This window comes from Gorilla gorilla, chromosome 1 (assembly GCF_029281585.2).
Source record: "Gorilla gorilla gorilla isolate KB3781 chromosome 1, NHGRI_mGorGor1-v2.1_pri, whole genome shotgun sequence".
NCBI lineage: Eukaryota > Metazoa > Chordata > Mammalia > Primates > Hominidae > Gorilla > Gorilla gorilla.
Genome location: NC_073224.2, coordinates 11534516 through 11561134, shown reverse-complemented (window position 1 = coordinate 11561134; position 26619 = coordinate 11534516). Strand labels below are relative to the sequence as shown.

At 42.9% G+C, this 26619-nt stretch overlaps 1 long non-coding RNA gene across 1 annotated transcript in view; it reads left to right on the top strand.

Moving 5' to 3' along the window:
• Positions 1-9409, top strand: part of LOC129532230 (uncharacterized) — a 40984-nt gene extending 31575 nt beyond the window's left edge. The window contains exon 4 of the long non-coding RNA XR_008677876.2: positions 8621-9409. This is a non-coding gene — a long non-coding RNA (uncharacterized lncRNA). The remainder of the gene's footprint in view (positions 1-8620) is intronic.
• Positions 9410-26619: the final 17210 nt, after the last annotated feature.

Genomic DNA, 26619 nt, shown 5'->3' with positions numbered 1-26619 from the left:
GTTGACAATAATTTAAAGTGGCCATCCTCTGAACTGTGATCCTTAATCCTGACAGCTTGTACCATTTCATAGCCACTGTGTTAAATTATTATCATAGTTACTAATCCCTTGCTTTGTAGAGTATTTTAGTTTACAAAGCTGGTTCATATTATGGTCTCACTTAATCCTGATAATAATCCTGTGATGTAGTCGGGAGAGGGGTTTTACCTTTATTTTATAGGTTGTAAACTAGAGCTCAAAAATAGTCAGTCATTTGCCTGCACTCCAGCAACGTAGCAGGGCCGGGGTTCAGTCCCAGGTCCCCTGATTCCAAATTCCTAGCTTTCCCACCAAACCTGAAAAACCTCTCTCCAGGTACAAGGATAAATACTTTTCCTCTTATCTTCAGGTTTGCTAATATCTGATGTTAAATCCACGAAAGAGAAAGTACATCAAAGAATACATGATCAATGATAAATCTCTGGTAAACAGACTTTCAGGTCAATTTGTTCTATCTAAATAGAGCCAAGCAAATAATAAGATCAGCCCTCTACTGTTCTGTGTACACTTGAGCCAACAGTAAATATTGTTGACAGGCTTCTGTGACAAAGTTAGCTCACAAAACTTGTAACTATAAAGACATGATACTTCTGACTTGGTACAAACCCACAAAAGTATCTCAGTAAAAATTCTGGAGTTATATATATGTTTATACATTTATATTTGCATCTGTGTGTAATTATCTATCTATCTATCTATCTATCTATCTATCTATCTATCTATCTATCTACCTATGTGAATACATGTATATAGGTGGCACATAGAATTTCTCCCAACTTAGATTAGGATTTCGAGTGACCAACCTAGAATCAGCTTTCTCTCATATTTTTTTCTTTCACAAGAGAGATCAGTTCAGAATAGTAATAGCAATTAGTATTCTGTAAGCAGCAACCCATCTTCAGCTGCAGTGGCAGGATCCAAACAGCCTAAGCCAGAATCCATATGACAGGAGCTCAGTTCTTTTTATTTATTTATTCTAAACACATGTGGTCTCTGCAACTCAGTGGCTTGGGATTGTTATTATAAGGGCAGGATGACAATTTCTGCAAAGGAAAATGGTTATTTGCTTAGCTAAAGTTTAAGGCTGCTAAACAGACTACTATGAAATATAGAATTAGCTTATCCGTTTACCTGCTGGTTATAACAAGTCAGCTATGTTCAACAGTTTCTCAAGGACAAGAGAGAATTTGTGCTGGCTTTCTATCAAGAAGCTAACTCCAAATAGACAAGAGAAACAAAAGCAAGAGCAGGACCAATAGATAAAAGAGCCCTTGTTAGTGGACTAAAGCGGTTGCTACAAATAGGACAGCGGAAGGAGAGTTGGGAGGGGGAAGAGTGAAGCAAGGTCAAAGAAGGATGATATCAATAGAATATCTCCAAATAGCACAGAATGCAGCAAGAAGTAGCAGCAGATGTCAGTCCAGCCCAATGTCAACCCCCGTGGAGCTATGTAGAAAGACTTGGAAAGAAACAGCATCGCTGCAGTTGGTATTAGGAGTAAAGAGACAGCAGATGATACCTTTCTCCCCATGAATTGAAAGCCATGACTTGCCACTGGCCACAGCCTCATCTCCTTTCTGCCTGGCCCCTTTCAAGCTTTTAGGGTATTTTTTCTTTATTTCAGATCTTTACTCCCCTCCTTTCCTTTTGATTTCTTTTCTTATTCCAGACTCTCTGGCTGCCAATTCTGATTCCGATCCTCACCCCACTGGCTGTTTCTTGCCTATGCCACCAGGTACCCTGGTTCCAGATGCTTACTCTGGCCTCAGCAACATTCCAGGACTGATGATACATATCCAAGAGAATATATTTACTGCGGCACTCAAAAAATTCCCATCGTGATTTTAGACATTACTGGCATGGATTGACTTTCATAACTGTGGAGAAAAGCCAAAAATGTATAAAGGAAGTCTGTTTTCAGAGTTCATATCCCTTAATTTTAGTGAATGGATGTGGGTGTGTTGAAAACTTAGTTTCTTAAGAACTGCCTAAATTTCATAATTATTTCATTTTCATCCGCTCACAGATGGCTTTGCCCTGGGTGTAAAAATTGAAGAGCCAATATAAAATGATGCTACCTTTACTCTGGCAGTTAAATTTTAAATTTCAAACATTGGTTTTCAGAACCTTGGAGAGCATCAAGCACAGCCCTCCATTTCCCTCACAGGAGCCAGCTCAAGTGTAGGCTGATTTCTCCTGTAAAAATGTGAAATAAGAAATAATGAGATAAGTTGACAGTGAAGCTAGTAAATTCTGTAACAGAAATGCCTTCCGCAATGACCTATTTTTATAGTTTAAGTTTCCGTTGTATAGTGTTGTGTAGCGCTTAAGAGGATGGATGTGGAGCCAATGAGATATGACTCAAAGCCAGATTCTGCCAATTCCTAGTTATATAACGTTGGGCAAGCTGATCTCCCCGAGCCTTAGCTCTTCTAGTCTGTAAAATGGAGCTGCAAAGAGTAGCTACTTCGGCCGGGCGCCGTGGCTCATGCCTATAATCCCAGCACTTTGGGAGGCCGAGGCAGGCGGATCACGAGGTCAGGAGATTGAGACGATCTTGGCTAACATGGTGAAACCCCGTCTCTACTAAAAATACAAAAAATTAGCTGGGCGTGGTGGCGGGCGCCTGTAGTCCCAGCTACTCGGGAGGCTGAGGCAGGAGAATGGCGTGAACCCGGGAGGTGGAGCTTGCAGTGAGCGAAGATAGCCCCACTGCACTTCAGCCTGGGCGACTGAGCGAGACTCTCTCAGAAAAAAAAAAAAAAAAAAAAAAGAGTAGCTACTTCACAGTGTTGAAGTTCTGATTACATGAGATAATGCCTGGAAAACCTTTTGTACCTAGGTGGCACTCACTGCTTTCTCCATGCTTTCAAATGAGTTGTTTCTGGTCTGCTTGGCAACAGCTGTAGTCACCAGTACTGCGGGTTTGGGGCTCTTCAGATTTGCCTTCTTGCTGTGGGTGAGGATCTGGACTGCTGGTAGAGATGACATACCCAGGATGTAAGGAAGCAGACCAGTGCTAGCCTTGGCAGTTTCCACGTGTGCTGGAGGAGGGGCTCCAGGCTAACTCGTCCACTACCTGTAACTTTCATTTGCATGCGCTTTCTGGTCTGCCCATGTCAATCGTGTTATTAGCTATTGATAGTGTTTTCCTGCTTTTCCCTGTGTCCCTCCCCGAGACAACTGGATCATACACTCATTTTTTCGTTTCACATATATTAGTTAAACAACTACTTAGCGGTAGGTATTATGCTAAATGCTTAAAACCCACTTATGCCGGAGGTTGCAAAATTTTTTTGTGAAAAATCGGACCTTGGCGATGACCTTGAGCAGTAGGATATAAATAACTCCCACAAGCTTAAAGTTCCAATAATGGAATACTAGGCATAAATGGGTTAAGATATGGTGATGAACAATATCTGGCCTTTTTCCTCTTAGGAGGAGATTTCTTACCATGGGAATCTTGGTGCAAGTTAGATCCCACCCTCACTATTGAGAAGCTAAAAGTGTAAGACTACTCATTTCTCAGTCTTCCTTGCTGCTGCTGTCTGGCCCATGACCTAGACTCAGCCAAATGGACTCACCTGCTCCAGATTTCACATTAGGATCTGGTGTTACAAAAATGCAGGTAGAGTGAAAGTGTCTTTCTGGTGGCAGCAGTGGTAGCTGTAAAACCCGATTTCCAAGGTATCGAAGAGCAGTGGTGTTGGCATCAATGTCCAGTGCCCAGTGCTAGCATTGTTGGGGCTGCAGGTCGCTGCCACTCATGTCTAATGTGACTGCACAGTGGAATCAGCCAGGCTGGTTTAGTAGCATGATTGGGCCTGTGGTTCTTCCTGCATAGCTTCCCTTTGTTCCTGTCCCTTTTTTTTTTTTTTTTTTTTTTGTTGGAGCCTCTCTCTGTTGCCCAGGCTGGAGTGCAGTGGCGTGATCTCGGCTCACTGCAACTCCGCCTCTGGGGTTCAAGCAATTCTCCTGCCTTAGCCTCCCAAGTAGCTGGGACTACAGGTGCCCACCACCACGCCCGGCTAATTTTTGTATTTTTAGTAGAGATGGGGTTTCACCATATTGGCCAGGCTGGTCTCGAACTCCTGACCTTGTGATCTGCCCGCCTCAGCCTCCCAAAGTGTTGGGATGACAGGCGTGAGCCACCTTGCTCGGCCATTCCTGTCCATTTTCTCATGGCTATTTTTGTAGCCCTCCTGGAAATTCCATATCATCTTTTAAATAATTTTTTCTTTTCGCGAAAACCAGCTAGTCAGTTTCTATTTTTGCCGCTAAGAATCTTGACTGCTTCACCAGAAACTCAAATCCCAGATCCATCCTTGAAAAACCTTGGGCAAGTGACTTATTCTTTACATGCCTCAGGCTTCTTATCTGTCAAATGGACACTATGGCAGGGGAAAGAGTATACACGAAGTGTTTTCATATCCTATCTGGGACATAGTAAGTGCACAATCTATGTTTGCTCTTATTGACATGTTTACAAAATAATAAGGACAGGAAAATTCAGAAAGATGGCAAAACTTGTGAGCAAATCTCTTGACTGTAACATATGCTACTCAAACAGGGAAGAAAATGACCAACTTTATTTTAAATTATTTCAGTAATTGAGAATATGAGTGCTCTATAAGGTGGCAGGCTTATAGTGCTTTAGGCTGTATAATTTCTTTCTCTCTTCATGGCATTAAATGAGGTTTCCAGATATCTGTTTTTTAAAAATCTCAAATACAGACTAGATAATAATGACTGATTGAATTTTTAAATTACAACTCGAGATTTACGAATACATATATACAGATGTAGAAGGCTGAGGTATGAGGACCCTCAAAAATTCACCTATTACAAGCTCCTGTGACTAGCTAGTATGGTCCTAAACATTCAGAATTTAAATTTGCCTCTCCTGTTTGCAAATGTCTCCATTTATGATTCTCACATTTCCTGAAAACAGTTGAGTGCTCACCATTGTTCCAGGGGTGGCTGTGGTAGCCTCTCGTTATTCTTGTGCCTTTCTGTTCAGGAACTTGTGTCTTATATGCAAGCTCAATCTTTTTATAGTTAACAAAACCAAATGTGCTTTGTACTGTTTATTGTCAAAATCAGCTTAAACCAATAGATGTTAGTCTTTTGGGATATTTTGTTATGGAGAACTATGACAGACATAGAGATAGAATTAATATAATAATCTTTCACGTGAAGCTAACATCATTTTCTCTTTTCTTTCTTTCTTTCTTTCTTTCTTTCTTTCTTTCTTTCTTTCTTTCTTTCCTTCTTTTCTTTTCTTTTCTTTCTTTCTTGGCAGGGTCTCTCTGTCACCCAGACTGGAGTACAGTGGTGTGAGGTGTGAACACAGCTCACTGCAGCCTCAACCTCCCGGGCTCAAGTGATTCTCCTACTTCAGCCTCCTGAGTGGTTGGCACTACAGGCACATACCACCACACATGGCTAATTTTTGTATTTTTTGTAGAGACAGGCTTTCACCATGTTGCCCAGGCTGGTCTCAAACTCCTGGGCTCAAGCAATGTGCCCACCTCAGCCTCAGTGCTGGGATTACAGGTGTGAGCCACTGCACCTGGCCAGCATCTTTTAATACTTAAAAAAAAAAATCCAAACTTTAGTCCAAATTATTGCTTTATGGTTTGATATGGCTGTTATTTTTTTCTATATTACTTAATTCTATAATCTGTATACCAGTAGTAAGTTGTGCAAACCTTCTGGAAGTTGTATAAGTACCTTGACTTAAGGGAAAATAACTAGAGTGTTAGCCTAGAAGCATCCAAAGGGATACCAGTTTTATTGGGTACCCAATAGTCTTCCCTCAAATTAACCTCTTTTCTATAACTAGCCACCAAACCAAAAGAGCTTGATGGGCAAAAGCCCTAATATGGACAAACAAAACTAGAGCATGAAGATTTAAACAGCTGCAGGAATGGGTTGATTGGAATGAAAATCCTAGCTTATTGCCCATGTGAAGGTCCTTCCTTCCTTCCTTCCTTCTTTCCCTCCCTCCCTCCCTTCTTTCCTTCCTTCCTTCCTTCCTCCCTCCCTCCCTTCTTTCTCTTCCTTCCTTCCTTTCTTCCTTTCCTTCCTTCTTTCTTTCCTTCTTTCCTTCTTTCCTTCCTTCTTTCCTTCCCTCCTTCCTTCCTTCCTTCCTTCCTTCCTTCCTTTCTCTTTCCTTCTTTCTTTCTTTCTTTCTTTCTTTCTTTCTTTCTTTCTTTCTTTCTTTCTTTCTTTCTTTCTTTCTTTCTCTTTCTTTTCTTTCTTTCTTTCTCTCACTCTGTTGCCCTGTTGCCCAGGCTGGAGTGTAGTCACGATCTTGGCTCACTGCAACCTCCGCCTCCCACGTGCAAACAATTCTCATGCCTCAGCCTCCCAAGTAGCTGCGATTACAGGCATGCACTACCACACTCTGCTAGTTTATTAAAATATATTTTAAGTACAGATGGGGTTTTGCCATGTTGGCCAGGCTCGTCTTGAACTCCTGGACTCAAGTGATCTGCCTGCCTTGGCCTCCCAAAGTGCTGGGATTACAGGCGTGAGCCACCATACCTAGCCCCATGTGAAGGTGCTTCTAATCAGAAAAAGAATGTATTTTTTAGGGCAGGGAGATAGAATGTGGAACAGTATTTGCAACAGAACCAAACATTGAGGAATAGAATGGCAAATGATTTTTTCTTTTTAATTAAAATGAGAGACTTCAGGATAGATTCACATAAACAATGAAGGGTTGCTAAGTAATAAGTTCTTGGGGAAAAAGGTTTCCCTTTAATTAATAAACTGGTTTCAAGGGCTTCAATCAATAAGAGATTCCCTTCTAACATCAGCAGCTGTTTGGGGTTCTTTAACAAAATCCTGTTATCCAGGAAAAAAAGGCGACTATGGGTCAAAATTGTGTAGGAATAACTGTGGTGGCACTTACAATTTTTATCTTTGAGCACCCTCAAATTACTAGGTTCCTCGCTGAATAGAATGCCTTAGTGATTCACATTTTGTAGTTAGGATTAGACTATAACTTGACTTCTTACCTGTATTTATTTGAAGTTGTAATAACTTTTATTAAAGTTACTAATGGAAATCACCTATAATGAAGGACTTGTATCTGCATATTAACTCCAGCAATTTGTTCTCATAATCCTGAAATTCTAAAAAAAAAAAAAAAAAAAAAAAGGAGAGAGAGTCTTTCAAAGGGTAAAGCCACCAGTTTGAAATCGTCACTTTTCCTGTTTCATGAACATTTTCATGTCACTTGACCAACTGGAGAAGAATGCAGCTACACTTTCATTTTCCACTTCTAATAAATGTTTAGATCCTAATTTTCCTTTTTATGTTATCTCTTGATCTTTTTATTCTTTTTGAGACTTATTTTATTCAGGTGCTTTCTTTTACTCGAAAGCTCATTTCTTCTTTTATTCCTGTTATTTGACATTTTTTAGAAGTATGGTTTGAAAATACCCTCTTCCTTTAGACAAATTACTTTTTTTAAACATAAATCTTCTTCAGGGTGGTGATGTGTCAAAATAGTGTGCAGGAGGTAAAAGCTCTGAGGCTGTTATTTATCAATAGGAACTGCGTGTCGATTTTTGTAGAAAGATTTGAAAATTACCCGTAAAGAACAGTGGGAGTCTAAGCTGAATACAGATATGAATCCAAGTCAGCATGATTGCTGGGGAAAGGATTCGTTCAAATGCAATGCTAGCAAGAAAGAAAGAAATTTGTTACGGCCTTAAAAAAATTCTTGGTAAATTCTCCTTGTTTGCAACTGCCTATTCTGTAAAGTGTGTGGAGTTTTTGTTTGTTTGTTTGTTTTGTTTTTTTTGTTTTTTTTTTTTTTGAGACGGAGTCTCGCTCTGTCGCCCAGGCTGCAGTGCAGTGGCCTGATCTCGGCTCACTGCAAGCTCCGCCTCTCGGGTTCACGCCATTCTCCTGCCTCAGCCTCCCGAGTAGCTGGGACTACAGGCGCCCGCCACCATGCCTGGCTAATTTTTGTAATTTTACTAGAGACGGGGTTTCACTGTGTTAACCAGGATGGTCTCGATCTCCTGACCTGTTGATCCACCCGCCTTGGCCTCCCAAAGTGCTGGGATTACAGGCGTGAGCCACTGCGCCCGGCTGTGTATGGATTTTTTAAAAAAAATCTTCATTATTTCTGAAATTAAATACCATAAAATAAGACAAAATAGGAGCTCTGTAAGGTTCCTTGCAACTGTAAGTGCTTGCTTCTTTTTAGGGGATTCGCTATAGTGGTAAATGAAAATGATACTATAGAGAGAGTTTGCTATGTGTACCCTGTTATCTCACCCAGCATTCACAACCTGTAAGGTACGTATTGTTACCCTTGTGTACAGCTTAGGACATTGAGGCTCAGAGGCATTGAATAAATTGCTAACATACTATGGTGGGAAGGAAAGGAACAGGGACTTGAACCCAGGCAGGATCTCCTCCCTCCAAAATTTGTATTCTTTCTGATCTGCATTTATTTTAGCAAACTGACCCTGCATTCCCTAAAGGCATTTCTATTTGTGCATGCCGTATTCTGTTCTGTGACTTCAATTGATTTCCAGTTTTGTGTTTGTGTCACTAGGAGGACGCATTTGTCAGACCAAGCATGGATCATCTCCATGGTGGTGGTGGCATCATGAGAAAGTGAGGACTCTGTCGGGGGAGAACTGACTGAGCACTCCCCATGAGGTGGGACAGTTTGAGGGATTAACTTGCATTGTTTTGATTAATCTTCAAAAGAACTGCATATTAAGTGGCTGGTTAAGCATTTATTCATTTAACACATTGTTAATGGTCTCTTATGTAATCAACGAATGAGACAGACAAGATTCTTGCCTTCATGGAGCTCACATTCTAGCAGGGAGAAACAGACAAGAAACAAGCAAGCAACTTGTGTGGAAATACAGTGACAGGTTGGAAAATATGCTGTCGATGACGTTTGAGCTGAGGCCCGGAGGATAAGGAAGTGAAAGACACGTGAGAATCTGCAGAGGCAAAAGGAAGCAACAGGGAGTGCAATGACCCCAAGGGGACAGCAGGCCTGGAGGGTTGGGGGACAGAAAGGAGTTCTGCAAGGCTGAGTGGAGTGGTCAGGGCCGCAAGTGGTTCCAAGGGGGTGGACTAAGAAGTTGGCAGCCATAACTTACAGAACTTGCTAATGGGGGATGAGAGAAAGGGAGGAAGGAATGAAGAATGACTCCTAGGTTTGGGTGTAAGCCACAGAATGGATGATGGAACCTCTATACTGAGATATGGGCAGCAGGTTTGGGGAGGAGAATCAAGAGCTCTGTTTTAGATGGATTAACTTTGAGATATTTATTAGACAGTCAACTAGAGATGATAGGAGAGAGTTGGCTTTATGAATCTAGAGATTGGGGAGGGGGTTAATAGTCAAAATAGCCCCCCCAAAAGACAACCATATATAGTAATGTGTATGGGTCTAATAACTACTATAATTTTGAAATTGTGATGAGCATTGTGATGTACTTGCTCTTTGGAGATATCCATAAAACTATAGTGCAATATCAAAACATCTGTGATTTCTATTGCTCAGAGGTAAAAGTCTTGCTAATATGACTGTAGTTTGTTGGATTAGTGGAAATAGAGATGTAATATTTTTCCCACCTAAATTCACAAAACATCTGTAATATTTTTCCCACCTAAATTCACAAAACATCTGAATTCTCCCTGTGAGCCTCTTGTGGGTCTCTGGACCCCAGGTTAAGAATCTGGCTTTTATCATTGTTTTCAGTAAACTAACACAGGAACAGAAAACCAAACACCGCATGTCCTCACTCATAAGTGGGAGTTGAACAATGAGAACACACGGACACAGGGAGGGGAACATCACACACTGGGGCCTGTAGGGATGTCGGGGGTAAGGGGAGGGAGAGCATTAGGATAAATACCTAATACATGTGGGGCTTAAAACCTAGATGAAGGGTTGATGGGTGAAGCAAACCAGCATGGCACATGTATACCTATGTAACAAACCTGCACGTTCTGCACATGTATCCCAGAACTTAAAGTAAAATTAAAAAAAAAAACTTTAACAATGTTATACCAGTAATAAAAGGATTAGCCATGGCAAAAAAAAAAAAAACAAAAAAACAAAGAAAGAAAGGTAGTCTTCAATGTGTGACAGTTCCAACCTCATCACAAATAAATAAATAAATACATCAAAATCTGGCTTTTTTAAGAGCAAGGAAAGATACTTCTTCCATTATAACTGGGGTGATAGAAAAGATGGGAACTGGCTGGGCACAATGGCTCAGGCCTGTAATCCTAGCACTTTAGGAGGCCAAAGTGGGAGGATCGCTTGAGCCCAGAAGTTCAAGACCAGCCTGTGCAACATAGACAGACCCCCATCTCTATCCCCCACAACAATAACCCCAAACAAAAGTTAGCCAGGCGTGGTGGCACATGCCTGTAATCCTAGCTACTCAGGAGGCTGAAGTGGGAGGATCGCTAGAGGCCAGGAGTTTGAAGCTACAGTGAGCCAAGTTTGTGCCATTGTACTCCAGCCTAAGGGACAGAGCCAGACCCTGTCTCTATGAAGGAAAGAAGGAAGGAAGGAAGGAAGGAAGGAAGGAAGGAAGGAAGGAAGGAAGGAAGGAAGGAAGGAAGGAAGGGAGAAAAGAAAGAAAGAGAAAAAGAAAGAAAGGAAAAGAGAAGAAAGAAAAAGAAAGAAAGAAAGAAAGAAAGAAAGAAAGAAAAAGAAAGGGAAAAGAAAAAAAGGAAAGGAAAAGAAAAGCTGGGAACTGATGAATGCCAGTTTATAGATTTGGTGGCTTCTAGTTTCTCTAGGAAGGCAAGGTCATCAGCTGAGGGTAGGGTGGGAGGAAAGGGGTAAAGAGGTGGGAGGTATAAAACGCTCAGCTCTGACGGGGAATGTCAACTTTTAGGGGAGAGTAACAGGCTTTCCGGGCTGTACATGACTGTCATTAAGAATAGGATGGGTTCAGAAGGCAATCATCTGTGGTTTGAATCCAGGCTCTGTCTTTTTTTACTGTATGACCTTGAGAATGTTATTTAATATGACCTTATGTGCCTCCATGTCCTCATCTTGAGAATCAACGTAGTCTTTGTACCTACTACATAGAGTTGTACTCAGACTACATAGAGTTGTACTCAGAATTAAAACAGTTAATACAAATCAAGCACTTGAATTGTGCCTGAGATGAGCTAAGTGTGTACTAAATGCCAATCTTTATTTTTAATAGCACATTGATTCAAAAGATACTTATGAGGGAGAACTGGCAAGTCTTGGAGATTAATTTGGTAGAAGAGATGGATAGGAAGGAGTCAAGACGGTTTGTCTGAATAACCTGGAGGATGATGGTGCCATGCTTGGTCAAGGAGAATAGTGGAAGAGCAGGCTTATGGTAGTGGCTGATGCGCTCACAGTGGATGATGTGGCCAGTGAGCCGCTGCACAGACAGACGATGCACTCCAGGACCCCAAATACTGACGCCCACAGCCCCACAGTGGCTCCCCTCTGTTCATAGTCATGGAATTGGAGTTTGTTTTAATAGCTTCATTGGAAGCACACTCTATTTTTTTTTTTTTTTTTTTTCCTATTCTAGTCCATCCCTGTTCAGGTTAAATATGAAGAAACTAAACATTGTTTTTTTTTTTTTTTTTTTTGAGACGGGGTTTCGCTGTTGTCACCCAGGCTGAAGTGCAGTGGTGCAATCTCGGCTCACCACAACCTCTGCCTCCCGGGTTCAAGCGATTCTCCTGCTTCAGCCTCCAGAGTAGCTGGATTACAGGCATGAGCCACCACACCCAGCTAATTTTGTATTTTTAGTAGAGACAGAGTTTCTCCATGTTGGTGAGGCTGGTCTCCAACTCCCGATCTCAGGTGATCTACCTGCCTCGGCCTCCCAAAGTGCTGGGATTACAGGTGTGAGCCACCACGCCCGGCCATTGGGATATAGCTTTTTAATCTATATATGATGTAGTCGTTGGAATTTTATTTCAAGATACAAATATCATTTACACGAGACCAGACAGTTGGTTTTAAAAAAGTTAGCTCTGTAGGAAAATATTATGGGTTGAATTCTGTCCCCTTAAAAGATATGTGGAAGTCTTAATCCCTAGCCCATCAAAATGTGACCTTACTTGCAATAGGGTTGTTGTAGTTGTAATTACTTAAGGTGAGGTCATACTAGAGTAGGATGGACCCTTAATCCAATATGGCTGGTGTCCTTACAAGAAAAGCGGAGAAACACATGAGGAAAAGATAGGCATGTGGTGATGAAGCCAGAGACTGAAATGATGTATCGACCAACCAAGGAATGCCAAGGACCGCCAACCAACACCAGGAGTTAAAAGATGCGAGAAGGATTCTCCCCTATCTGTGTCGGGGAGCATGGCGCTGTGAACACCCTTCACCAGATTTCTAGCCTCCAGAATCTTGAGGCAATATATTTCTGTTGTTTTAACCCACCTAGTTTGTGGTACTTTGTTACTATAGTCCTGGGAAACAAATATAATATATATTTCTGATTTTCACAATATCATTTTTATTCCTTTTATTTTTTAAAGAGACTAATGTCTCAACATGTTGCCTGGGCTGGTCTCAAACTCCTGGGCTCAAGTAATCCTGCAGCACTGGCCACCCAAAATGCTGGGATTACAGGTGTGCACCACCATGCCTGGCTTATTTGATTGTTTCTTTTTTTGTTTGTTTTGTTTTTTTGTTTTTTTGTTTTTTGAGACGGAGTCTGGCTCTGTCGCCCAGGCTGGAGTGCAGTGGCACAATCTCAGCTCACTGCAACCTCCCGGGTTCATGCCATTCTCCTGCCTCAGCCTCCCGAGTAGCTGGGACTACAGGCGCCCGCCACCACGCCCGGCTAATTTTTTGTATTTTTAGTGGAGACGGGGTTTCATCGCGTTAGCCAGGATGGGCTCGATCTCTTGGCCTCGTGATCCACCTGCCTCGGCCTCCCAAAGTGCTGGGATTAAAAGGTGTGAGCCACTGCGTCTGGCCATTTTATTGTTTCTTTTTAAAAAAAAATGATCTTTGGCTTGTTTCAGTGACATTTAGAATCTTCCAGTTGTGAGGTCATACCTCCAGAAGCAGTGACTTAAATCTGTGTTGAATTTCTTTTCCCTCTTTTAAGCATCCCAAACTAGCTCTGATCAAGGTGGTATCAGATTGTGTCTTTCCTAAGCAGCTCTGTGGTTGCCATGTATTTGGCATCTGCGATAGAACAAGTAAAGGTAGAGTCCTCTGGTGGAAAAGGAGCTTGGTCCCTCAGCCCCCACAGCAGCTTCTGGGAGCTCGGTTTAAACATCACTGCTCTGGGGGGATTTTATCAGGAGGGTCAGTACACAGAGACAGTGTACAACATTCAAAACCTCTGCAGCAAGGGATTTATAGAAAAGGTGTTTTTCTTTTTCTTTTTTTTTTTGAAGTTCTTTTTTTTTATTATTATACTTTAAGTTTTAGGGTACATGTACAGAACGTGCAGGTTAGTTACATATGTATACATGTGCCATGTTGGTGTGCTGCACCCATTAGAAAAGGTCTCTTCATTTCAAACCCAGAAGGAAGTCAAGGGTAAAACATAAAAGCATAACCCAGGAAAGGCATTTCTGTGGAGTGCTCGTTGAATGAGGTTTGTGCAGAGCTAATGATCTTACCACTGTGCAGTAAAGGCGTGCTAAGCACACCTGCAGGAGCAAGTGGTCAGCAAACTGCCTGGACTGTCTTCTGTGAATATCACTTCTCTTGGATAGGCATTGGCCAAGCATGGGATAACAACACTTTTCAGTTAAATTCCCCAGTGTGAACCTAAGACCCATGGACTCTCTGTTGTTGACTGAAGGACATGCTTATGCATGGGTACCTGACACCCATGTGGCAAGATTCTCATTCCATGATGAAAGTCACATAGCAGGATGAGTATTCTCGCCTCCTTGGAGGACTGTCCTGCCTTTGAGTCAGAGGCTGCTCTCATCAATTATTAAGGAGAAAGAGAAATTTGTTTTTTCCTCAAAAATCAATATTTCAATTTTCTTTATTACTCATATAATAGGTATTCATTGATGATACATTGGAAAATATGGAAACACAGGACAACATAAAACTCATTCACAGCCTTTAAGCACAGCTAACATTTTACACGCTCTTCCAGACATATTTCCTTATACTTTTTTTTCAAAAAAGGTACTGTGATATGCAAATTTGCTTTCTTTCTGTTACCAATATATCGCCAACAGTTTTCGTTTGTGTGGATTACCGTAACATTTCTAAACAGTTCCCTGTTGATGGCCATGTGGATCTGTTTCCATTCTTTTGGTATTAAGAACAGCGCATTGACCCTTCTTCTATCCAAGTTATCTGGCATATTGTAAATTATGATCTTAGGATAAAACTCCATAAATAGAACTATTGGGTCAAAAATACACATATTTTGAGGCATTTGATAAGTATTTCCAAATCATCTCTTAAGTGCACTCCCACCAGCAATATATGACATGGCACATTCTACATCATTAGATCTTACCTCCACTCCCTGTTTCATAGGTGAAATCTGATATCTCTGTGCTGTTTCATTTCTTTAATCTGTAATGAAATTGAAACGTCCCCCTCTCCCTGCTCCAACATATTCAACACAGTTTTCTGATTCATGCTCTAAAATCTTTACAAATCTCCCTGAACTTTCCGGATTTTGTTTCCTGCCTTGTTGTTTTCAGAATTATTACGTTATTCCCAGGTATGCAGCATATTACTTCCGGTATTTTCCAGAATACCAAGGAGATCATTTGTCATCTGTTAATAACCCCCTCTTTAATCCCTGTTTTTCACACCTTGGCTTTTAAACCCCCTTCTCAGAGGTAGGGATTCTTCCTCAGTTCCTTGAGGGGAAAGTGGAGCTGGTGGAGGTGAGAGCGCTCATTGAACCTGCATCCTTACTGAAGCAAGAGAACTTCCACCCGGGCCAGGTTTTGCTGGTGGAAAATGCTCTGATAAACGAAACCGTCTCTTCCACGTCTTCTCCATTTGACTGGCGTGTGAACTCGTTGCTCTCGCTAAATGAGGCCGCTGAGATGGAAACATAGATGTGTTTATGGCAGGGTGGCAGTGCAGGTAACAGGGAAGTCCTTGCTAGGGACATCAGCAACTTGCAGCTTAGTGGTGGAGAAAGCGCGCTCTGGAGGCCTGGTTCCACATCCAGTGCCCCCCGGGCTCGTGTATGCCTCAGTTTCCTCATCTGCAAAATGTACCTACTTCACAGAGTCTTTACAATTCAGCCACTCCCTGCAAGGCTGTTATAGCCTGGTGCATTGAAAAGTGCGAAGAGAATGGAAAAGGAGAGAAGGGCGGGGAAGGGAGGGCTTAAAAAGTGGGGGAGAGCCTGGGTAGAACAGAGAAGCGAGCAAGAACAGGTGGGAAGAAAAAGACCAGCCTGATCCGTCTTGCTTTTCCCTTTTCTCCATGCAGCCAGCACTTTTCCTTCTCACTCTCCCCGCACGCCCACACCCACCCGCTTCTGCACCGAGAACCTCGAGGCGCGCACGCACGTGGAGGTGACGCCAAGCCCAGCGGCGAGGTCGGGGCCGGGGGTGGGGGGAGCCGGCGTCCCGCGGGCCCCTGAGGCCGGGGAGCTCCGCCAGCGCATTGTGCGAGCGAGCTGAATGCAGCCGAGATGTGTGCGCGCGGGCTCGCACGGATTAGCCGTGCTTTCCCATGAACCACAAAAGAATGCCCGAATCTGGGACATTTGTCATCAAGGGGCAGGCTGCTCAGGATGCAAGGTAACCAGAGCTTTCCCCGGACTGCTTCAGTCTTTGGGGACGTGGGGTCACCCTAATCCTTCCTGTTTATATTGTGAACGCGTAGGCAGCGAGACTTAAGCTCTGCGATGGTCAATAAGCATCACGACGCAGGCATTCCTGAGCGGCTACGTCCTCCGGTTGCTTTCTCGGTTTTTTGGAAGAGGCAGCGTTGCCTCCCATTTATTCAGTCCCCTCACAGCAGCGCGGCTGTAGCGCTGCCGCAGAAGAGCACCCCAACGCTGCCGGCCCCTGTTTTGTTTCTTCTTTCTGCATTCATCCACTTTGTCCTCCCATTATGGCGACGAGTTCAGAAGATTGTTAATATTGCAATTGTCCAGACACGTCTAATCGAAGAGTTAATTCTCGGAAAATGACAAGTTTATTATGGTGTTTATGGAAGCCAGGAGATAAATTAATTGGTAGAACCCTATTAAAATGTACTCAGAATTCTCCCCCAAATCACACATGTTTCTCTTTCATTCAAATTCGATGCCTTTCAGAACCTGGACTCTCAAGGCTGCAATTTGTGCAATTAAACGTCTGTTGTTAAAGTTTAATACTGTTTTAACTCCACTCCTAGTCAAAGGAAAGCGAAAGCATGCTGGAGTGGAGCCTGAAGTCAGAGCTCACAGAAGAAGGGCTATCCCCGTGGGGCCGCAGGGAGGTGATCTGCTCCTGGAGACAGAGCCCACCCGAAAGGAGCAACATTAGAGGGTTCCGGCAGACACACCTGAGTTCCAAAGGACCAGCCCCCAACTAAACCTGTTTATCTTCAAGAAATAGTGAACGTGTTTTTCCTAAGTTGTTTATTTACTGATTCATTCCACAACCATGTGTGAAGGGTTCAAAGATTCTGAGCCTTGTGCTAGGAATTGGAAGAGGAATCGGATGGATCTGCTTTTGAGGGGTTCATGAGGGAGAGGATGAGGAAAGGCAGGGAAGTACATGGTTGGGTGTGCTGAGTGCCAAAGTCAGGTTACAAGTATATGATGTTTAGGAGAACAGAGAGGAGGCTGAGAGGATTGGGTGAGCTTTCCAGAGAAAGTGGTATTTGGAGAGGGTGTTAGCGCTGGTTCTCAGTTTGCTGGTGCTTTGGAAGGAACTTAGGGAGGGGACAAAAATTCATATTCTCTGCCCCCCCCCCCCCCCACCAAGTTATAATAGAATCTCCGAAGGTAGGGCAGGGAACCTGTATTTAACAAGCGACTTCGCTGACTCTATGGTGGTCAGCTGAGCCTTTGGTCCCATTGAAAGCATGAGCAACAGTGGCGTGAGAGGAATGGTTTAGGGCTAATGGAACAGCATGTGCAAATACAGCAGGGGTGAGACGTTATTTGGCCAATGGTGAGTTGTTAAACCATTCGTCTCCAGAGCCTATGGTTGGTATTCCTGCAACAACTGTGTAGAAAGCCTTTACTTCTAGAATTTATTTGTTCCCTTAGGTTGACAATTTTATTACCCTAGTAGGAATCAATGGAGAAAAAACACACATTACAGTACAGTTAAGTCTGAACGTGGTCGATAGCTCTTGGAAACTGCAACTTTAAGTGAAACGAAGTATAACAAAAATATTTACCATAGGCTAAATGATACAAACAAGCAAGTTCTTATGGCATATTTGTGGTCACAAAAACATTACCAAAATTCTAAATAAAGACTCAACGCCCTTCTAATATTAAATATTGAAATAAATGTGAGCTATAGACACACTTAAGAAAGATTAATAAAAACAAGTAAGAATTATTTACCTGATTATTCCAGTTCAGGATTGAGGGTGGCCAGAGTCCCTCTTGGTTGTTCAGGGCAGCAGCTGGGAACCCTCCCTGGACCCTGGATGGGATGCCATCGCATCGCAGGGTGCACTCACACACAGCCACACTCACACTGGGATATTGTAGACACACCAATTTATCTAACATGCACGCAATCTTTGGGATGTGGGAGAAAACCGAGTACCTGGAGAAGACTCATATAGACATGGGAAGAATGTGTAAACTCACACAGACGGCGGCCCTGGTGGGGAAGTGATTCTTTTTTCTCATCAGTGTTTTTTTGAGGCAGAGTCTTACTCTGTCGCCCAGGCTGGAGTGCAGTGGTGCGATCTCGGCTCACTGCAACCTCCACCTCAGGGGCTCAAGTGATTCTCATGCCTCGGCCTCCCCAATAGCTGGATTACAGGTGGTGTCACCACACCTAGCTAATTTTTGTATTTTTAGTAGAGACGGGGTTTTGCCATGTTGGCCAGGCTGGTCTCAAACCCCAGCCTCAAGCAATCCCCCCCACCTCAGCCTCCCAAAGTGCTGGGATTACAGGCATGAGCCACCGCACCCGGCCTTTCTCATCAATGTTATTTTGAAAAGATGTTGAATAAAATGACGGTATTTGAGGACCTGCCAGCTTGATTTAGGGCCCCTCTCCAGCAAGACAAGCACACACAAACACACTGCTGAAATGTATCCAGTTACCATAATGAGAGAGACCTGTTTTTCTGAGAGTTGCCAGATATCTCATACAAAGTCTTACATAAAAGGTAAATTCCTATTTTTAAAAACTAGATTAATGGCTGAATATTTATTTTATAAGTAAATAATTATTTTGCAACTGCATCATAAGATATGTAGTCATAAAGGCTTTCCATGTAATCAGCTGTGACAGAAAAAAAAAAGACTTTGAGATGCTTGTGGGGGAAAAGTTGTTGTATAGAACTGAACTGTAAAGCAACTGACCCTTTCTATTTTAAGCCTTGTCACTAGCCAGTGATATGAAGTGTTGAAGTATGAGAATGGAGAGATTTTTTAAATTTTCTCAACTAAGGAGGTATTCAAACTTGATTTTCTGTTTCATAATTAAAGCTTCAAGTCTTCTGACAAACACTACGGCAATACATGTCACCTCTGGTTATTTTTTCTTCCTTATTCTTAATTCATTGCTGAATGTTTTAAATAAGTCATTCCTTCTGTCTGCATTAACATTTAACTCCACACCTGCATGCAAAGATTTCCTTAAATGTAACCTTCCAGTGGAACTTTTTCTAACTGAATGAAGGGAACTTCCTCTTCAGCTGTGACATTAAATAGCCCCTCCTCAGTAAAACCTTTTCTGATTCCTAGACCTTTCTTGGATCCTGGTCCTCATTAGCACTTATAAGTCTTCTGAATTGCCCATAAATATAGTTTTTGTTGTTCAATGTCTCTTTTTCACCCCCTGAAGCTCCTGAGGATGCAGACCATATGTATCAAGTTCAACAATGTGTCCCCAAATCTAGCACATATAATTGTTCAATAATATTTGCCAAATTAGTGAATAACTACAGATTTTCATCAATTGGAAATACCATCCTTCCTTAGACCAGTAACTCCTTCCGAGAGGCCGGGAGACATGCTTTACTACCAAGGGATGTAGGGGGGACTTACCAGACATTTGCTGTCTGTGATTAGTAATCAGGGATACACCTACACTTTTAAAGTCTTTTATTATACCAGTCTGTTGCTTTTGTAAGGCTCTGAATGGCTATGTCAATTATTGTCTATTGAGCATCTATTAAACAGCCCTCTGTTAAGCAAAAATGCAACATTAGATTTGGTCCCTGCCCTCAGAGATGTTATTTTTGGTCATTGTTTTTCTACTCATTCTCCCGAGTACTCAGGGAAGAAGCCCCACCTCACTCCTGGGGTGAATTTTGATTGGTCCAAGCCGTTCCAGCTGGTCTCGTTCCCCTTGCTAGTAATTGGTTAAGCAGGGGCATGTGATACATTTCCCAATTCTGGTCAACCAGATATAAAAGGAAAATTGCTGAGTGGTGGTCTTCTGTGAAAAGATTTTTTTTTTTTTCAAAAGAACACATTAGAGACACTTCTCCTTTTCCTCCCCCTGTGTTATTGTATAAGGATAAAGTCCTTGGAGCTATTGCAGACATGCTGGGACCATGCAGCAACCATCCTGAAGAAAAAGTCACTGCACTGAGAAAGCAGGGAAGACTCCAGGCCCCTAATTGCATAGATATGGGTCCAGTCACTGATTAACCCGAAAACTGTTCCACCTATAGTCTTGTTGTGTGAGATAGTACCTGCTCTATGGTTTCGGGTACATTTAGCTGTGTTTTCTGTTCTCGTAACTGAAAGCACCCTAACAGATACATGTAATCCAGGGAAGCACTGTGACATGTACATTAGTCTTGTGATGGGAGCAGAAAGAGTCTCTTAATTTTTTTCTATAAGACCCCGAGTAAAAGTACAGAGAAGTTTTATTTGTTGCAATTCCACGGTTCCATTTGAGGTCACACCTACATGCACAGAAGGCTGTCATTTATTGAATACCTATTCTGTGTGAAGTGCTTTATCTTATTAATCCCCGTAACAACTGTAGACCTGCTTTACAGATGAAAACTGTGAAGCACCAAGATTTCAAGGACAAAGCCCTGCTAGGAAGTGGTAGAGCTAGGATATGAAACCAGATCAAAGTTCTCTCTAATAGCTGGCATTGCTTCTCAGTCATCAGGTTGTTGATATCTTTTATGTAGCGTATCCATTAAACAATTTATAACAAATAACAAAGCACCAACGTTGAAATGTGTGAGGACAGATTCAAGGCTATGCCTACATAAAGTCACTCTCATGAGCTTGCATTCCAGTGTTTGCCTTCTGTTGTGGGAGGGAAGAGGGTGGAGCTCTCTCCAGCCCTCACAAAATTGTGCCCACCCTACAACCCAACTGATCTGTGCTGCAGCCCTGAATGTGGGAATGAGTAGAAGAAGGCGCAAGGCAGGTGAAGATTTTGCGCCTGAATGTCCTGGGAGAAAGTATTAGGAACTTCAGCCATAGGACTGGGATACAGGGCTTTTCTTTGTCACTGTAAGGTAATCCTGATTCCTCCCTCCATAACTACGAGGGCTTCTGGTATAATTGTGATTTTAAAAGCAAAGCTGTTACATGTGTTAAAAGTCACAGAACCATGTACCAAAAAAAAAAAAAAGAGAAAATTTTACGTAACGTAAAGAAAAAAGCCCAGCTGGGTCATTGCAAAGGTGTGCCTCTCTGGAAATGTGGTTTCCTTTCCTTGACACCACCAATGATAAGTATCCAAGGACATGGGGGTCCTGGTCACAAATTAGCACTCAGAAGACAGATTGAGGGGCTGGCAGCAAAAAGATGCTTGGAGTCTGGGGTGTTGTCAAATGGCAGAGAATCAAAGAGGAGTAACTAGTTTATTAAACAGGTCAGAACTTCTCAAGAGGCAGGTGGAAACAGACTTCATTTTCACCCCAGTGATCTCACTGAACTTACTCTATGACCTCACTCTAACTTGCTCTTTGGAAGAAGTCTTGGTCAGATCACATAACCTTGGTGGTTATTATTTGTTTCTTTGTCTCCAATTTTTAAAAAAATTGTGGTAAAATATGTGTAACATAAAGTTTACCATTTTAACCATTTTTAAGTAGATTCACATCATTGTACAGCCATCCCCACCACCTGTCTTCAGAACTCTTTCCATCTTCCCAAACTGAAACTCTGCACCCACGACCCATTAGCTGTCCATTCTCCCCTCCCCCAACCCTCGGCAACCACCATTCTACATTGTTCCTATGAATTTGACCATGTACTTCATATAAATGGAACCATACAATGTTTGTCCTTTTGTCACTGGCTTATACTACTTAGCATAACGTCCTCAAGACTCATCCATGTTGTAGTGTGTGTTGGAATTTCCTTCCTTTTTAAGGCCAAATCATATTTCACTGTAGTTATGTATCACATTTTGTCTGTCCTTTGATCTGTCGTTGGTTACATGGGTTGCTTCCACCTTTCGGCTATTGTGAACCCTGCTGATGTGAACATGGGTGTGCAAATGTCTTTATTCAAGTTCCCTGCTTTCCATTCTTTTGGGTGTATACCCAGAAGTAGAATTGCTGAATCATATAGTAATGCTATTTTTAACTTTTTGAGAAACCGCTATACTGTTTTCCACCGAAGCTGTGCCATTTTACATTCCTGGATCGTTATTCTCAGAGAACCAAAATCCCAGTCCAGTCTGACAATCATATGTCTCTGGTTCAGCCTGGTGCAATTTCAAAATGTGATATTTTTATCATACAACAGCTTCTCTCCTCCGCAGCTTGGGCCTTCTTTCTACTTAGAAACCCGCCAGGGAGGGACACGGCAGGCTCATTTTCCCTCCTTGCTTTCCCTCATCTCACGCTCACTGGCTGGCTGCTTTGGCTCCCCAGGGTCAGGCACTGGGTGGGGTGCAGGGAGTTAGGGACACCATTGACGTCTGGCAGTGGTCCCTTCTGGGTGGGACTGATGTCCAAAATGACTTTCTCTCCTTGAGTCCCTTTGCGAGTTTCTCAGAAATCCTTTCTCCAGCTATTGGGGAGACTGAGGCAGGACTGCTTGAGCCTGGGAGGTCAAAGCTGCAGTGAGCTATGATTGCACCACTGCACTCCAGACTGGGCAACAGAGCAAGACCCCATGTCTTTAAAAAATTCCTTCTTGGAATCTGTTTCTGGCAATGCTTTTCCTCTGGCTGTGTGTTTGTGGGTCATGCTCAGCCCCTGGGATCCTAGCAATCTGTCCCTGTGCAGGGGGATGTCTGTTCCTCCAGAGGGTCCTTGTAGGTAGAGTCTTTTTTTTTTTTTTTTTTTAATGGCACCCCTAGGCCAGCCCTTTTGTGCTGTGGGTAGAAGTGTAGCTTCCTCCCTATGAAGTCTTTCCTCTGGTTGCTCTGCCAATGCTAGTCAGACTCCTGTGTTTAGATGTGTACCCTGGAAGAGCCGGTTACCAGCTCCTCTTTCTCCTAAATTCCAGAGGACCCGTGTCAAGCTGCTGGTATGGATTTCTTGAAGTCTGCTCTTACTCAGGCTTAATGTGGGGCAATCACACCCTTCCTCTCCTGTGAGCTGCAGTGATTACTGGTGACTTTCTAATACACAGTCCTTCTTGCCCTTCTTCTCCTCCCCTAGAAGCCTGCAGGTTGGTGACGGTGGTGGGCTCATGCTAGCAGAATCAGATCCACAGTCCCCTGTTTTTCTTACAAAGGTGAACTAGTGTCTTCCTCCAGGGCAGCGTTTCTCAACCACAGCCCTACTGACATTTGGGGCCAGAAAATTCCATGCTGTGAGGCCTGCCCCGTGCATTTCAGGCTGTTTAGCAACATCCCTGGCCTCTGCTCACTAATTTCCAGTAGTATCACCTCCGGTTGTGACAACCAAGAATGTCTCCAGACATTGTGAAATACCTCTTGGAGGGCAAAATTGCTCCCGGTTGAGGAGCACTGCTGTGGTGTCTTGAGCTGCTTTTGGCCTTTGGCATTCCACAGAGCCCCGTTTTGTTATTCTGTGGTAGATGGCTTCTGATATACCGGAGCTAGAGCCAGGCTGCACGCAGACCCTGAGGAGACTTGCAGGAAGCTAAATTGAAGTCGTTTCTGTTTACTGCCATCTTCTTGTCTCTTTAGAAAATTCTTGTTTATGTGTTGCAAGCTCGCCTCAGCTGTAACCCAGGAGGTCAAAAAGCAGGTGACGTGGGCACACGGGGAGGGAATGCAGCCCCTCTGCCGACCTGCCCCAGCAAGGCCAGCCTTGGCTGTGGGGCGGTTGATAATTAGTGAGCCTTCGCAGAGAACAATAACCTGGGCTTCCAAATCCTGCTGCCTCTTCCTACAGGGAGAACCTCCCTTCTTTGTTAACCTAGGCAGATTTGGATTTCTTTCCTTTTTTTTTTTTTTTCTTTTTTAAGGAAATCAGCAGTTTCCTTATTATGTTCTATTAGGATTGGACAAACCCTAAGAGCCAGGGTGTGGGAGCTGAGCTGTTTGAGCCTGTCCTGCTTCAGGTCAGGTTTGTTTTTGGTACCTGGTACAGAGCTGGGCCCTGCGCTGGGGAAGGGGAGGAAAGTAGCTGTTATTGACTGGACAGTCTGATAGGAACCCTTCTTTCAAAGAAGATTGTGTGTGTGTGTGTGTGTGTGTGTGTGTGTGTTTCCCAACTAAGTGTATCGGTTGCTCATGAGCAATAAATGAGTAAGGGACCCTCTTGGGCTTCCCAGCCTAGTCGCAAGCCCCCATAGTGAGTGCTCAGCTCTGGCCTCTGGCCCCAGTCTCTGTTGCCCTCGAGAGCGCTTGGCCAGGGAACTTGTCTTGCTCTTGGCAGCTCTGATCCCAGAGACCAAAGTCACAGCTTTAACAATATAATCCTGAATATAGGAGCCATAAGCAGACTTACCTACATTTCTGTACTTTTAGTGAAATAGAAGTATAGGATGAGTAGATGTACAAGTAAAAGATTATCAAACATGAGAGGTGATAGGAGAGAAGGCTCAGAAACAAACAAAAGAGTAAGAGACAGATGCTGCCAGAAGCAAAATTACATACATAGACCAACAGAAGAATGAAAATAATAGGAAAATATATGGAAACACATAAAGGAAACAGATTTGAAATATAATATCCCACCTGGTGTGCAGCTACTTTACATGAGCCATTCTTGAGAAGTTTCAAGGAAGCGCCGTGGGATGGAAGCGTTTTGGAGAACGAGGAGGAGGCGACCTGGGCTATTGAGATAGACGTCGGGATAGGGTTCTCTGCCTATGCAATAGCCATTTGCCCATAATTTCCCCTGCCACCCCCCACCTCCAGCAGGCATTGGGCAAAGATTTTATTCCAGGAGTGAATCATGATGGGCCTGAACTTATTTTCGTTGTGTTAAGTGATTGATCTGGGTATGGCCATGAGACCCAGTGCAGCCAATAAGATGCAAAGAGAAGTCTACAGAGGGCTTCCCTTCCTGAATCCAAAGGGAGCCCAGCAAGGGCAAAATGTTTTTGCCTCTGCCCAGTTCTCGCTTGCTGGGGATGCCCGTGAGAGAATACGATACCGGGAGCTTTGTTAGCTAACTTTGGACTCTGAGCTGACAAATATTAAAATGAAAAACCAATCCACAGAGCACGGTGGAACAGAGGAACAGGAACAGTCTGGCCGGTGAGGGGACCCCTGAGCTGCTGAACTACCCTGCACCCACCCACCCCTCCAGACTCTCGTGAGGGCAACAGTGAATAATCCTTACCGTTAAGCCATGGCTAATTGTTTTTTTCTCCTGATCTAACACATGCTAAGCAGATGCACCAAGCAACTCCTATATTATATGTTTCCTATTTCTTTAAATGGTCTATTAAGCCAAGTTCTTAGGAAATGACTTACATTTTTCTTTAAAAAAAAAAAAAACTTAAAAAAATCCTGAGAGCTAAGTAAAAGGTTATGGAAAAATAGAATTCTTTACAAAAATAACACACTGCATACATATTTGCTTGATATTGTGAGAACCGCTCAGGCTTAGAGAAACATTTTTTAATGTCTGGTGTTGTTGATCTTGGACATGGTTATCTTGCTCTCTGTCAAATGCTGGATTCCCACCGAGAAGCAGCCGCTTACTTTTCCCTCGCTTTTTGTTCTGATCATGCTAGCGATCCCTTGTATGACAGACGCAGAAAAGAATGCAGGACACAAATGGGGGAATGCATTCAACTCACATAAGAATTTAATGAGTCAATCCAGATTACAAACCCCTCACTGGCAAGGTTATATCTTTGTAGTGATTTGTTCTCACCTGCTTCTATTGTTGTTTACTTTCTCTATGCCAACAACAGTAGTCAGAGATTAGAGTGACTCTCGCCGTTCATCAATAGAGGTTCAGTGGCCTGAGGTTTCGAGCTGTGGCTTTTGTTCCAGCTAGATATTTTCATGTAGTTTAAATTAATAAAACATGAAGGAATTTCCAGTATAATGCATGTGCGCTGCTTTGCTCTTTGATCGCATATTAAGTGTATGCATATGTCTTCCTTCTAAGGAAATAGAATCACACAGCTCTAAGCTTTAACTTGCTGTCCAGGTTCCCATTTGATTCTCCCTCTATTTCTTTTTTTAGGAGAAAATATGTAATAAAAACAGGGACAAGAACTTTGGTTTTTCTTGTTGCTAATAACAGAGAATTACCAGAGCAGCTCTTTCTCTCGTCCTTCATCATGGGAAAGAATGATGCTACCAACGCCTGGGACTGAAGGTCACGCTGCCTGGCTTTGTGGGGACAGATGGCCATTGCTCATCATGTTAGCAAGGAGCTTGATGCTCACTTCTGGACATCAGCTGCTCACTATGTATATTAAGTGATAATTTAGCTTCAGGTGGCACTGACCCTGGTGCTGTCTCATCTCCTGCCACCTTAATGGGAAATGTTCAGACAGCAGTACCTTACTTGCCAGTCTTCCATTATGAAACACAAGCAGACTCTTTCATATACCAAATAATGATAATAATACGTAATATTGCATCTTATCATTTGGATTTTGCTTCGCCACCTAGACATTCTCAATTCAGAAGCCCAAGGGACAATTTTGTAAGTTATATGAAAAGCAAACCACCTTGTGAAAACAAAGCAACAGGAGCCACGGGGCTGAGGTGGGTGGGAAGGAACAGAGCACGGCAGGGGTTGAGGCAAGGCCGCATTCATCAAGAGCTGGACCATCACTAGAGTTCAGAAGAATATGAACTTCTTTGGTTTGGGGGCTTTACTGAGAAGTTCTCTGCTTCTAAAGTAGCTTACAGTTCTCTGAAGCAGCTGCATCATTAATTCTCATTGAATTCCTATAAAGTCAATGCCTTCATGGGTAAGTGGAAGAGCCAGGCTCCCAGCGCCAGCCAGCTCTTCTTAGATGTTTGTTAACCCCAGGGTCCCACTTAGATGGTCCTAGAAACATTTATTTTATCATATATATATATATTTTTTTACCACATTCCGTGATG